Below are 12,160 nucleotides of genomic sequence, written 5' to 3' on the forward strand. Positions count from 1 at the left end.
AATATAAAGTTATATTCCACGACTCTTCCCTGTATGGCCTATTGTTTGAACGCATTCGACATTTTTATTAATTAAATTAAAACGTCTACTTCCAAGCGTCAACTTTGTCAATACCAAAAATCGAGAATATTCATAAAGAATAATATTCTACTCGCTATTATTCATTCTTTCAGGTATTTAAAGAACTCGTCTACGACTTCAGCTTCGTAAATAATAAACATCATTATATGCTCGTTGAATAATATTCCATTATTATTTATTACGTCCCACCATCTTGTTTTATTCACAAATTTTGGCTACTCTTGTCATCATATTAATTTATCATTAATTAATTTATCATAAATTAGAACAATAGAAAAGTACACAATTTGTGTAAAAGTTAAAATCTCCTCGGATCTCTTTATGCAACTTGTTCAAAACTTTCTCATGATGATATGTATGAAATAAAGTTATTCTCCCTATGGCAAATGATGTTTCCCTTCAGCCGGCCCTTTTATTCTATAACCCCTGGAGGCTTTATTCAAATTTGTTTTCACAATTTATCCCAAAAGACAGGATCCAAAGTTTTATCATGATCAGCTAATTTCTCCTACTTTAGTTGATTCTTGTATAAACATCCGAAAAAGAAAAATCATAACCGAAAACTCTTCAAAATCGTCTGACTAAACAAAAACAAGATAAATAACGAGCAAGGAAATCGCAGAGTAGCAACTCTCGTCGACATAATACGAATACGAAAAACTTTCACATTTCAATTTTTGGATATCATTTTGGTCCATTATGAAGTAAACATGACTTTGGTTACGCTGAATCTAAGAAGCTATCTTCTACGTTCGCAGTGGCTACATTTCGTATGTCAATAACTATTTGGCTGCTGACCAAGTCCAGTAAAAGGACGATACGAAAATGGTTGATGAAGAATCATAAATAGAACAAAGCTCCGAGGTCGGAAGTTAATTTTAAGAAAATGGATTTTAAGGCAGGGCCTTGATTGAATTGACGTCGCTCGAAGGTGTTACTTCTTGGCCCGCCATTAGTCTATTCTTTGGCAAATGGAGTGACACGCACGGTAAATTAATTACACGAGACATCATTACCGGAAGAAAAATAGTCAGGAGCACTTGAGAAGATCAAAAACTCGATTAATGACATAGGGGAGACCCATATTAGATGGTACTATTTATTATTGTCATTTCTTACAAGACAGGTGGCGACAATACAAGGTCGGAACAGCTTTTCCTTTCGACCATATTTAGAGGGATTCAGAAGCTTCAATTAAGAGAATAAATTGCAATTATATCTCATTATAATAGAAAACTATAATAGGAAACTTGATATTATTCAGTCTCGGCTTGAAGTTTGAACATAATCATGATGTAAAAATGCTGTATTTTATTTTTTGAATATGATATAGGTACACCCGTTATTCTTGAGATCAAATAAATTATAAAAAATTGCAAAGGAAAGTAAAACATTGCGTATTATCTTAAAAACAATGAATAGAAAATGACACCAAGACTTTAGAAACAAAAGACTACTCGTAATGAACATGAAAATATTGTTTGATTTCACTGAATCCAAGTGAATCCAGTTTTGTTTTAGTTACGTTTGTCATGGAAAAAGTTTCCCTTATGCAGAAAATGATTTCCAATATCCGCTAAATTGCGTATTGTATTTTGAAGATGACGACTTGTATTAAAAGTTAAATAAAAGATGAGAAGAAAACTGCCGGGATTAGCATGCAATGGTCGCATCTCCGTCTGACGGTTTGACTTTTGCACAGCCGAATCACTCCAGAGGGAGCGAATAATGCAGCAAGTCTGATAGGGGTGCATTTTTTATTCGTCTCATAAAAAGACGAGTAAATATTGTCTTAGTGGAGTACATTTTTCACTTTAGTGGTTACTCGCATGCTGTATTCAAGAGATCTAGACGGAGATACTTAATTCAGTTAAGCCCCTAAATGTAGCCTTACGATCTGTCTTTTTTAATTGCATCTATTAATAAATAATAATTAAAAACGTCTCATTTTTGCAATATTAAGTGTAGACTCTTTCAAGTTTATCAAAAACGTATTTCCGCTCGTTTGCACGTTGCATCCGTTTCTTTAAATGCATTTAAAAGTGCTTTCATTCTTTCAGCGGCACTTATCCATTCGTGTTTTATGTCCGGGGTAGTATTGACTTGCGTGTGCCTTTTGTGCTAAGCAGTTAGGAATTCTATAATATGGCTGAGACCATTTAAAGCGCTTTGGTATTCGAATAAAAAAAACTCTATTCGTGATTGTGAGGAAATGAAGCTGTCAAGCCAAGAATTCAAATTTTATATCGACTTTATTAACAAACTTTAAACTTTCCAATCTGGGTAATTGTTTATTTATTAATGTAATAAAAGACTCTACGAGTGCATCACCCCTGTATTGATTTCACCCGGTTATATAAAAATTAATCCGAAGATAACCCTTGTGGGGGTACAGAATAGAAAAGAAATCCTCTTGTAAGGGCGAGGAGTTTCGCGAGGAAAAATTTCATATTCGAGCGTTCACCCACATAAAGGAAATTATAGTGGTTTATAGCCTGAATGTTGGAACTGTCAAAGCATTTTATAAACTGACTTAGAAATGATAGGAATGCATATTTCACTAAGAACACTGCCACTAAACGTACGAATTGTTGTAAACTTCGTCCTCTTTTATGGCTATGCCCGTTTCCAAACTGTTTATTTCCCTATAAATTATCGCATATTGCATGATCTGGAATTGTGTTTGTTATGCCGCTGCCGTGTAATGCCATTGCAGGAAGATTCTACTATGGGTGGACTGCGTGTGCAGTTGACATTTTGACGATAATGTAGGAAACTTTTGTCTGGAGAATAGTCTTAATAACAACAATTTCCTCTTCACAAACTTTAATGGAGCGAGAATTACACGATCGTGTGAAAATATCTGAAGACTATAAATTTAAGAAAACGCCTTCAAAGTGTATGGATTTTTTCTCGGATCAACGACTCAGAAAGGAGAATCAGTGTGAATACATTTAGTTTGAGTAAAATAAAAACTAATGCGCATCCATAACACATACATGCGCAAAATGTGATTCACAAGTTAAAAATTGCAAGCTTTTTTGACTAAACTAAAAAATCATTAGGAATAGGTACAGCTAGCGGAAACTATCCCAGACGAGCAATAAATGATTTGCTTGCAAGAATGAGTGGGTAGGCTCCCTCTGTTGTACACTCGATGTAATATTATGTTCATTGAAAACAAATTAATTTTTGATTTATGACCATTTTAAGATACATTTAGAAATCGTGAACCAAACCCGAGAACTATGCCCTGAATTCTGAGACAAAGAGGGGGAAAGCAGTCACGTGTCTATCAATCTTTCTTTTTTTTTGAGAACCAGTAGAAATGAAGATTAAGTTGTGATTACACATTTTTATTGTTCTGTCTCTTCACTGGTCAGAGTATGAGCTGGAATTTTTTTAAACTTTTTTCCTTCCATAAAACATCTCTTAAATTAATTTTGACTTTTCGGCCACAATTAAAGAAATTGTCTTTGTTCATACTCGTTACACTATCCTCCTAAATTTAATTAAATTTGATATTTTAATTAAGTGTTTTTTATAACCTGCATCAAATTTCTTAAGTCCCGTCCTTAAATTTCCAACTTTAAGGCAAACAACTTCCATTTACATATTAAAAAATCCCGCGACACGACAAAATAAAAACACAAAGCCCAAGACACCGCCACAATAAATCAGCAAGCATAAAAAGTCATTTTATCACAAAATCTTCCGCATTGTAAAGCCTAAACTTAAGTCCATATGACTCAAGCTAATATCTGATTTGCATGTCAAGATCTGTATCGGTCTTTTTTGCATAAAAGTGTTCTTTCTGATTAAAAATTCATATTTAATCGTTAAAAACACACGTACGATCTATTTACGTTAAAAATAAAAATGTGGAATTATTACTTATCGACTTAATCCCCCCATAGATAAAACAGTAAATTTTTTCGAGGCCGATAGAGCCGGTAGTTAGAGCAATAAAAAATGTCCTGTGTGAATTATTATATGTGCTTTTGCAGCAGTAATGTTATTATTATGTAAGGTCTTTTCATTATTTATTATTCAGGTCTAAACAAATTTAATGACCTCTTGATTTATGACAAACATACTCTTACATTAGATTACGGCAATAAAGTTTTTCTAACCTTCAGAAATATGGCAAATGTGAAAACAGTTTAATTGAGTTATAAACCTTTAAACGTTTTTTCTTTGTCTCATTTGAAGATTAAAGCAATCAATTTGATGCAACTAGAAGAAATACGTTTTCCGTTTATGTCAACGCAACGGCTCGGCTGCGTGAATCAGACTTTAGTCCATTAGGAAAATCTATTGAAGCATATTTAATTAATAGCCGTCAAGGGTTACAAATTTTTGTTAGTTAAAGAGGCGTTGTTTTGTAATGATTAATACATTGATTTGGAATGGGGTCAAACCTTTTAAGTCTTGGAAGCGACTTTTGTATTGGTATTGTGTTTTAATCCGCCAGTTTTAATTTAGATAACCCATTTGATAAATTGGATGAAAGAATTGTTTTGTAAATATAAACACACATTAATAATTAATATCAATTTTAAAGCAGCCGTGACGCTGCACTAAAATCGTTATTTCTGTTAAAACTGCGATAGAAAGTGGATGTATTATATCAATATTAAAAAGTGTTCGGTATTCCAAACGCAGTATAGTCTCTAGGGACAGGGGTGAAGCAAGCCCGGGGCCCCTCTTGAAATATTGATTATTCCCTCCCTGTCTATTATACGTGCTGCAAGACGTCGGTGACGTCTTTTCACCCCCAAACACTGGTCATTGCCGCATTTTCATATCAACTAATTACATGTTCCGAAACTATTTTGAATGCGTTAGTCCCGAGTCAACTTTTGCAAAGTTTAATCATAATTCAGGGCGTGGATGGGATTTGGAGCATTTCATCAGCAGTGGAGACAAATTAAGCGGTGCTATTAATTTTTACTGGAAAAAGTAAAATATTGGAGAAAGGTTAATTGAGAAGTTTGTGAAGAGCGATTTTTATGAAGTAATCGCATATATCTAAAGTTTCACGAAAGGCAGAAAACCGAGGCTTCGTGTCTTTTCGTGCTGACTAAAACCATGATCTTCAGGTTCTGCTCCATTTGAACGTCATATAATTTATTGTTAGTGGAAGTTGAAAATTTTTAAAACTATTTGCGAGAATATAAATGATTTGCTTGGTTTTTAAAAGAAGTTTAAAATTTACGTCTTGTAACAAAAATGAAGCTTTTCTTGTTCCTTCAAATATGTTATTTTATGTCGATTTACTAACTATACAAAATTTGACGACTAAAAGTAAAAATATACTAATTATTGAGAATGGTAACATAAATTATTTTAGAGTGACTCATTAAAGTTAACTCCCCTAAGTCTAAATTTTATGCAAATGTAAATTTGTGTTTTAACTCTATCTTAATCTATGAATTTGTCGTTAATTTTTATCAAACATATCTATTACAATGAGTCACTAGTATAACGAAAGTGCATATTGTCAAAAGCAGTTTTTTCTGTTCTTTTACTATTCATTTTAACATTTTTTATTTTAACAATTTTAACTTATATCTTCAGCATAAATTTTAACATTTGAAATGTGGTTTAATAATCTTTAAATAACCTTAATTAAATAAAATTAAGCTTTAAGATTTTTGTCTCAAAAATAATAATAAATAAAAAAAAAATAATAAATAAAACTTGTCTACTAGAGATTTTATCAAAATTAGTGAAATCGGCCTTGTATTTATGCACGAACTCTTGCATTTTTTGCGGTCAACTAAAGCAAATAAATGTAATTTTTATTCAAATTTTAAGAACTTTTAACTATTTCTACTATTCTTAATTCTTATTCATAATGAGGTAAAAAGTAACTCTAAATAATAAATAATAAATAAATAAAATATTGTTTTCACTTTTTAACAAAAAAATGGGAATGGCAGCTTTTACCTAAACCCAAGATCGATTCGACAGTTTGTAAATTCTATTTATTTATCTCTAATCTTTAGATCATATCTCATCGTGAGAAAATATTCTAAGCCAAATAATTGGGATATAATTTTAAAAATCACTGTCATTATTACAACAGAGACAATTATCCATACACCAGAACTGATTGTTAGAAAGTTGTTTTATTTCGTTTCTTGTATATTTAATTCAATTTAAGGATAGCTTTATGACATGTGTATTTAAAAAAATGAAATTAGAAAAATATTTTTGTAATCCGTTTCTAATAATTCCTAACAAACAAAATCTTTTCGATGTATAAATTGTTTGGTTTTTTATGTTGTGCACTTCTTTCTCTAATTAGCTTCTCTCTTTTAGAGCAAATATGTATTAAAAAAAATTAAAAATTGTATTTAATTTTTTTCTGCTATAATGTAAAAAATCTGATCTATGACGAATATTTTTAATTAATAAAGAAATCACTCAAATACTATTTGTTAATTGTCATCGATCTCTAGTTTTATCCTCATACTAGAAAAAAACAAGAATATCGCAAAAACTACGGGTATTACCCCTAATTGAAAACGACACCAGTTTTAGAATTTAAAACAAGTGTTAAGGTCTGCGAAAATAATGACGGATCCAAAAATTTAAGAAGTATCAATTTTTTTAGAAGAGTAGTCATGTGTGAAAAGGGGGTATAGAATAAAACACAATTTTTCATAAATTTTAATCTAAGCAATAAAAACAAAAACTAAAACTCTACTTTCTTCCATTCCTTCTAATTATGATCAGTTTGGTGATAATACTCGTATTCTAATGTGTCGTGAATATTTTTTTAAACTATGTAGTTAAATCTTAAAAGCAACTATTCATTATGAGTTTGTACACAGTTGTATAAAAGTCAGTGAAATCAAATTATAACAAAAAAAAAGCTGAAACAATTTAACAACAGTCGCTAGCCCAGGCTTCGTCAAATAAACAATTTTTCCTCCAGCTATTAAATTTGCAGAAACTGTTTTAAATGGCGCTGCCAGACCTCGTGCATGTTAACTAATGTTCCTAATTTTGTTTGTGCAAATTGTAATTTTTGCCCATCCCGATTCTAATCAGTGTGAGTTCACCGCTTAAAACTGTAATCCTCAAGATGCAAAACTTGTAATGAAACTGCGAAAAATCCAGGAAGATGGATAGACCAATCTTTAGACGCCACGTCAGAAGCGGAGGCGGTACACCCGCTCATACATCATACCACACATAAGAACCGGAGCATTTCCTCAATATAAGTTATTTATATCCTGGGTTAAGAAGAGTCGCCATGTGTTCGTGATGGTCGAAATTTCGATATGCCGCGTTCTAATTACTCGAATTACTTATTCATTTCGTGTCGTTTTCCCATTTAATGAAGTCATCACCGCAGGAAAATGCGGTGTTAATCAGGGAAATGCGGCCATATATTTGTGTACCTGGCGGTGGCACACATGTGCCATCCGACAAGGTAGGGCAGTGTCGTAATTGAATAATTGTGGCCTAGCCATAATTCACGGTTAATAGGGACGGGGGCATGAAATATGCATGTGCGGAATATGTTGGGGCGACACCCTTCACCGAAAGGGTAGGAAGTGACAATGTTTTATACATCTGGTGAGAGTTCACGCATCTACGACGACTTTAATCACATGGCGAAAATGAAACGCAAATACCCACTTCCTAAATTATCAAAAGCTAATTTGGAAGAGGATTAGCGAATTAAGCCAAAGAATTTTGTATCCTGAGATCAAAAGTAAACATTTAATACTATATGTTTCCAATTGGAATTCAATGTTTAAGCTTCCAGAATTCTGATAAGAATTTCTTTGATGAACATGCTTTCAGTGACGTCTCTACCTCTTATAAATAAAAAAAATTATAAGTACTACTTTAGTAAGGATATTTACCCTATTTTTGCTGTACACAGATAAATACATGCATAACCAATGTGTTTCTTTACTTTTTTAGTTTCAAGAGAAAATGCTTGTCATTTAAGCAAGATATTTTTATTAAATTCAAGACATCTAAGAGATTTATACATGTAGGAGGCAAATGTCACCTACTACTTTGGTCTAACAACATCACAAACCTTACCTACAAATTTTTCTTTACATATTTTTATTTTCACCATTTGCCTAAATAAATTAAACAAAAACCATTTTGAATAAATCACAAATTTGATAGAGGTTTCCAAAATTAATTTCTTTTGTAATTATAAGCCACCAACGTATAACAAATCAAAGAAAACAAACTACTAATTAGTGAGTTGAGTCTAAAGTAAACTCCAGCACGAGTAGACTAATTATAGGTTTACATAAAATGGTCAAGACAACGAAATACGTGTAATAAAGTATACTTTCGCTGCTTGGTCTTTGTTAAAGAACAGGTGTTTGTAAAGCTCACGTGCTTCGATGTTAGACATGTTGTAATAAAAAATAAAATTGATGGACACACATAACAAGAGAAAGTTAAAGTTAAATGTATTGTAACAACTAAATTGTGTAAACAGTTTTTTTAAGAGAAATTTTTAGAATATTTTGGGCTACCGAACTATTTATTTCCTGTTTTTTTTAAAGTTTCTCAAAATCAGTTTTAAAAAACTTGTAAAATAACAAACACCTTTTTAGCTCATTAAAAAACATAATAATTTACAATATACAGGGTGAGCCACAGGAGAGTTACTTCTGAAATAATTTGGGCAGCAACCCATTATACAATTCACATAGGCGTCTAGCTTCCTCATTTTTAAAAATTATAAAATTGAATCCAAGAATACTTTGCATATCTTTTCAATTTGACATTTAAAAAGTAACAGTCAATTTTTGTTAATACAATGTATTAACAAATTGACTAACAAAATAATAATTGAATAATAAAAAAGTGAGAATGCTCTTAATAGAGAATGCAAGAAAAATGCTTCTGTGGCAGCAGTTCTGTACTTGGAGAGGTATCCAAATCGAATGCATCCGGTTCCTGAAACATTTAGAAAACCGGAAGCCAAGTTACGACAAGATTGGTCCCCAATGAAAAACCCCATCAGAGGACTGCTACTGGCCCAGAAAATGAAATTAGAGTCCTTGAAGCAGTAGACTATTACTTGTCATTTTGACGACTTCACTCATTTTCATCCAGCTCACATTGATTACTGAATTAATTTAATAAATAAAATATTATATCCAGTTACATACGCCAAAGGTATTTTTGGTTGCAAACTAATTAATTTTCAAAGTAACTCTCCTGTGACTGACCCTGTACAATATTTACAATTTTACAATAGTTCTACAAAACAACACTTTAAGTTTTCTCTCTTGTTCATCCGTAATAAAAATTTATTTTAATGTCACAAACGCTCTTTTGAAAGTAAAGTCATTAAAAATAAAACATTTAATGGATCTAGCATTTTTATAAAAGCTACTTAACTACAACAAAGTAAATGTTGTGTAATTTTATGTAGAAATCGTTTTCAAAGCATTTTTGAGTCGTCATACAGTCATATTAAAAATTCGTTTCGTTGTATATTATGGTAGAACCTAATTTAGCACCAACGTAGATCTCTAAAAAATATTTATAACATCCCTCGCTAACCGAATTAACTCGGTGTCAAAAATGATATCCAGTGCGAGTTGACAAGGTAATCAAACAGAATATTAAGCTCCGCATGAATTAAAAGCTTTTTAAAAGTTAACTCATGTTGTTGCGAACCCTTTTTTAAAATGCTATCATCTTTGCTCCTCACAATGCACATAGTCCCCCAGTAGTCACTCCCCATCTGTCTGAGACGGTGCAGAGTGCAGACAGACACGAACCCCCGCTTTTAAATTTCTTTGTGACATGAGATCCGATAATTAAAAAAACGCCAACAACTGAGAGGTATTCATACAAAATTTAACAAATAAGGGAAAGAAAGCATACCGAAGCGAGAACGCTCCCAGCGTCAAGACGTAAACGAAATAATTGCATACTTACATTTATGCCGTTTTCAGGGCTGTATCATTCCCGAACCTGAAAAAGGAAATTTTATTAAAACCGTGAATTAGAGAGGAGGCACAAAGGTAAGTAATTGTAGGATCGATGATCCAAACTTGACGCCTTTTGTGTCCGAAACTTGGAAATTACAAGGGAGGGCCCATTATCCGGAACTCCCAGATATGTATTTAATAGACGACCATGTGAGGTTTTTGTGTCGCCATCTGTCGAGGGTTGGACATTTACATAATGTCGAAATGCCATGCCAAGTTTAGTTCTGGCTGGATTATGCACGACACTTGATGCTGATTGAGATTGTATTACGTTACATTTAAATAACATGCAGGACAGACGCTATGCCACTGAATATTTAAATTAGACCGCCATATAAATTAGTCTTTGTGAGATTTGAAACGATAAGGAAACTTGCGCTAACGTGACGCCGCGTTATCGCCAACATTTTTACATAATAACTTCAACATTTGTCATTTTTTTGTCAATTAAAAACATACATATTTTCCAGATCTAATTGCTTGTTCGTACAAGAGTTGCGATTTGCATTAGCTTAAACGAGCTTTAATGGGGGTGGGTAATAAGAACGTAATTTGGACACGCAAACTACATTAGTATAGTTCTAGTTTTCTGCAAATTTCGCGTAAAATATCAACAGTAATGTAATGAGTTAAAACTTTACGAGTGGTGCAAATGGCATTTCCAGATTCTTATTATTAATTTCAACGACAGGAACTATTAATTCATTATTCCTAATAAAGCTTGAATAGTCTTGGGATATTATATAGCTTCTGTCAACGTTTCACGAGAAGATTTCAACCTGCTTTCATAAATTACTATGACGTACAATTAGAATTAAGATTCCAGCTTATTACTTGTTATATCAGCATTCAGAAAATTCATTTATATTAAATAACATGACATTACATATTTTTTTATTACAAATTTATACTCCCGTACTGAAATATACAAAAATATCAGTCCAAGCGCAATCAGTTCATCAAATAACAAAGGTGTGAAGTATTTAATTTATAAATTAACAGAAACAAGGTTTGCACCCAAAGGTTTGCCACTAGGTGGTGCCTTGATGCAAAGTGATTTACCTATCCCGTTTAAAATGCGCTCTTGTTTTGACTTTTATATGATTTATTTTAAAGAAATCCTGCTGTAATTACGGGACAATTAAATATTTTTGTGGAAATGCGGAAGTAGAAAGCGCTTTTCTTTGACAACAATGTAAGTAAATAAGTTTTTTGACCCAAACAAATATTTTATCGAAGGCAGAAGCCACTTTCACTTTGCCGAAAATTCTTTGTGTTCATTTCTGTTCGTATTGTCTTAACTCAACAAAAGTTTATTGTGTCATCAAGGTTCGGAAAGCAACAAAAGGTTCGAGGAAAATGATATCTTTCATCCCGCAAATAATTAATGAAACTTCAAGGGCTGTCCCAAAGCCACTTAAAAAGCGTCTTGAAAATTCGTGCGTTTTTCAGCGCACGCGGATTTTGATTAATGATGCTTTTACCATAATCCAACTTATTTCATGTAATTATTTCGGAAATAGAGATTGTCGTTTTGTTATGACGTACTTATTTTACGATGCTCTCGCTATAGCTGTGTAAGTAGATTTTATTATCTTTCACGGCGAGTTTCCCAAATTAAAATCTCTTTCGGATTACGGGTTTCCAGATTTCAGCTAGTAGTCGCATACTGTGTGAGCTTCAATTTACTTTTATGGTGTAAGAGCTTTTCTTGGCTAGAAAATTAGCACGGTTAACGTGGCGTTATGTGCAGTCCTGCTCGATTTGCCCAGACTTTGTCACATTGTGTGCACTTTCTACAAATTAGAGCACGGATGTATGCAGATTCCCTCCTTTGCTTCGAACCGATACACAACAGCTCTCCAAAACCAAAACCCGAATTACTTCCTCTACCCAGAACAAGCCTTTGCTGAATAACAATAGAGGCCTTCAGCCTTTGAAGACAGATTCGAATAGTGATTTTTGCACACATTAACAACCATTTTTTAGCCATTTATATACGAATGAATGCTGGAATTGAAAACAATGTCGGAAGTTGAATGTTCGAGTTTCAAGTAATGTAGTTATAGATTTTTGTGTAA

The 12,160-nt window shown here is 32.7% G+C and overlaps 1 protein-coding gene across 1 annotated transcript in view; it reads right to left on the reverse strand.

Annotated features, from left to right (window-relative positions):
* Positions 1 to 12,160, reverse strand: part of LOC123013777 (leucine-rich repeat-containing protein 4C) — a 134,890-nt gene that overhangs the window by 45,322 nt on the left and 77,408 nt on the right. Inside the window, exon 4 of the mRNA XM_044412551.1 lies at positions 10,027 to 10,062. The gene's annotated coding sequence lies outside the window, so the exon portion shown is untranslated. The remainder of the gene's footprint in view (positions 1 to 10,026; positions 10,063 to 12,160) is intronic.

The sequence above is a fragment of the Tribolium madens genome, unplaced genomic scaffold (assembly GCF_015345945.1).
Source record: "Tribolium madens isolate multiple individuals breed KSU strain unplaced genomic scaffold, Tmad_KSU_1.1 Scaffold_96;HRSCAF=242;Tcas5.2_LG5, whole genome shotgun sequence".
NCBI classification, from domain to species: domain Eukaryota; kingdom Metazoa; phylum Arthropoda; class Insecta; order Coleoptera; family Tenebrionidae; genus Tribolium; species Tribolium madens.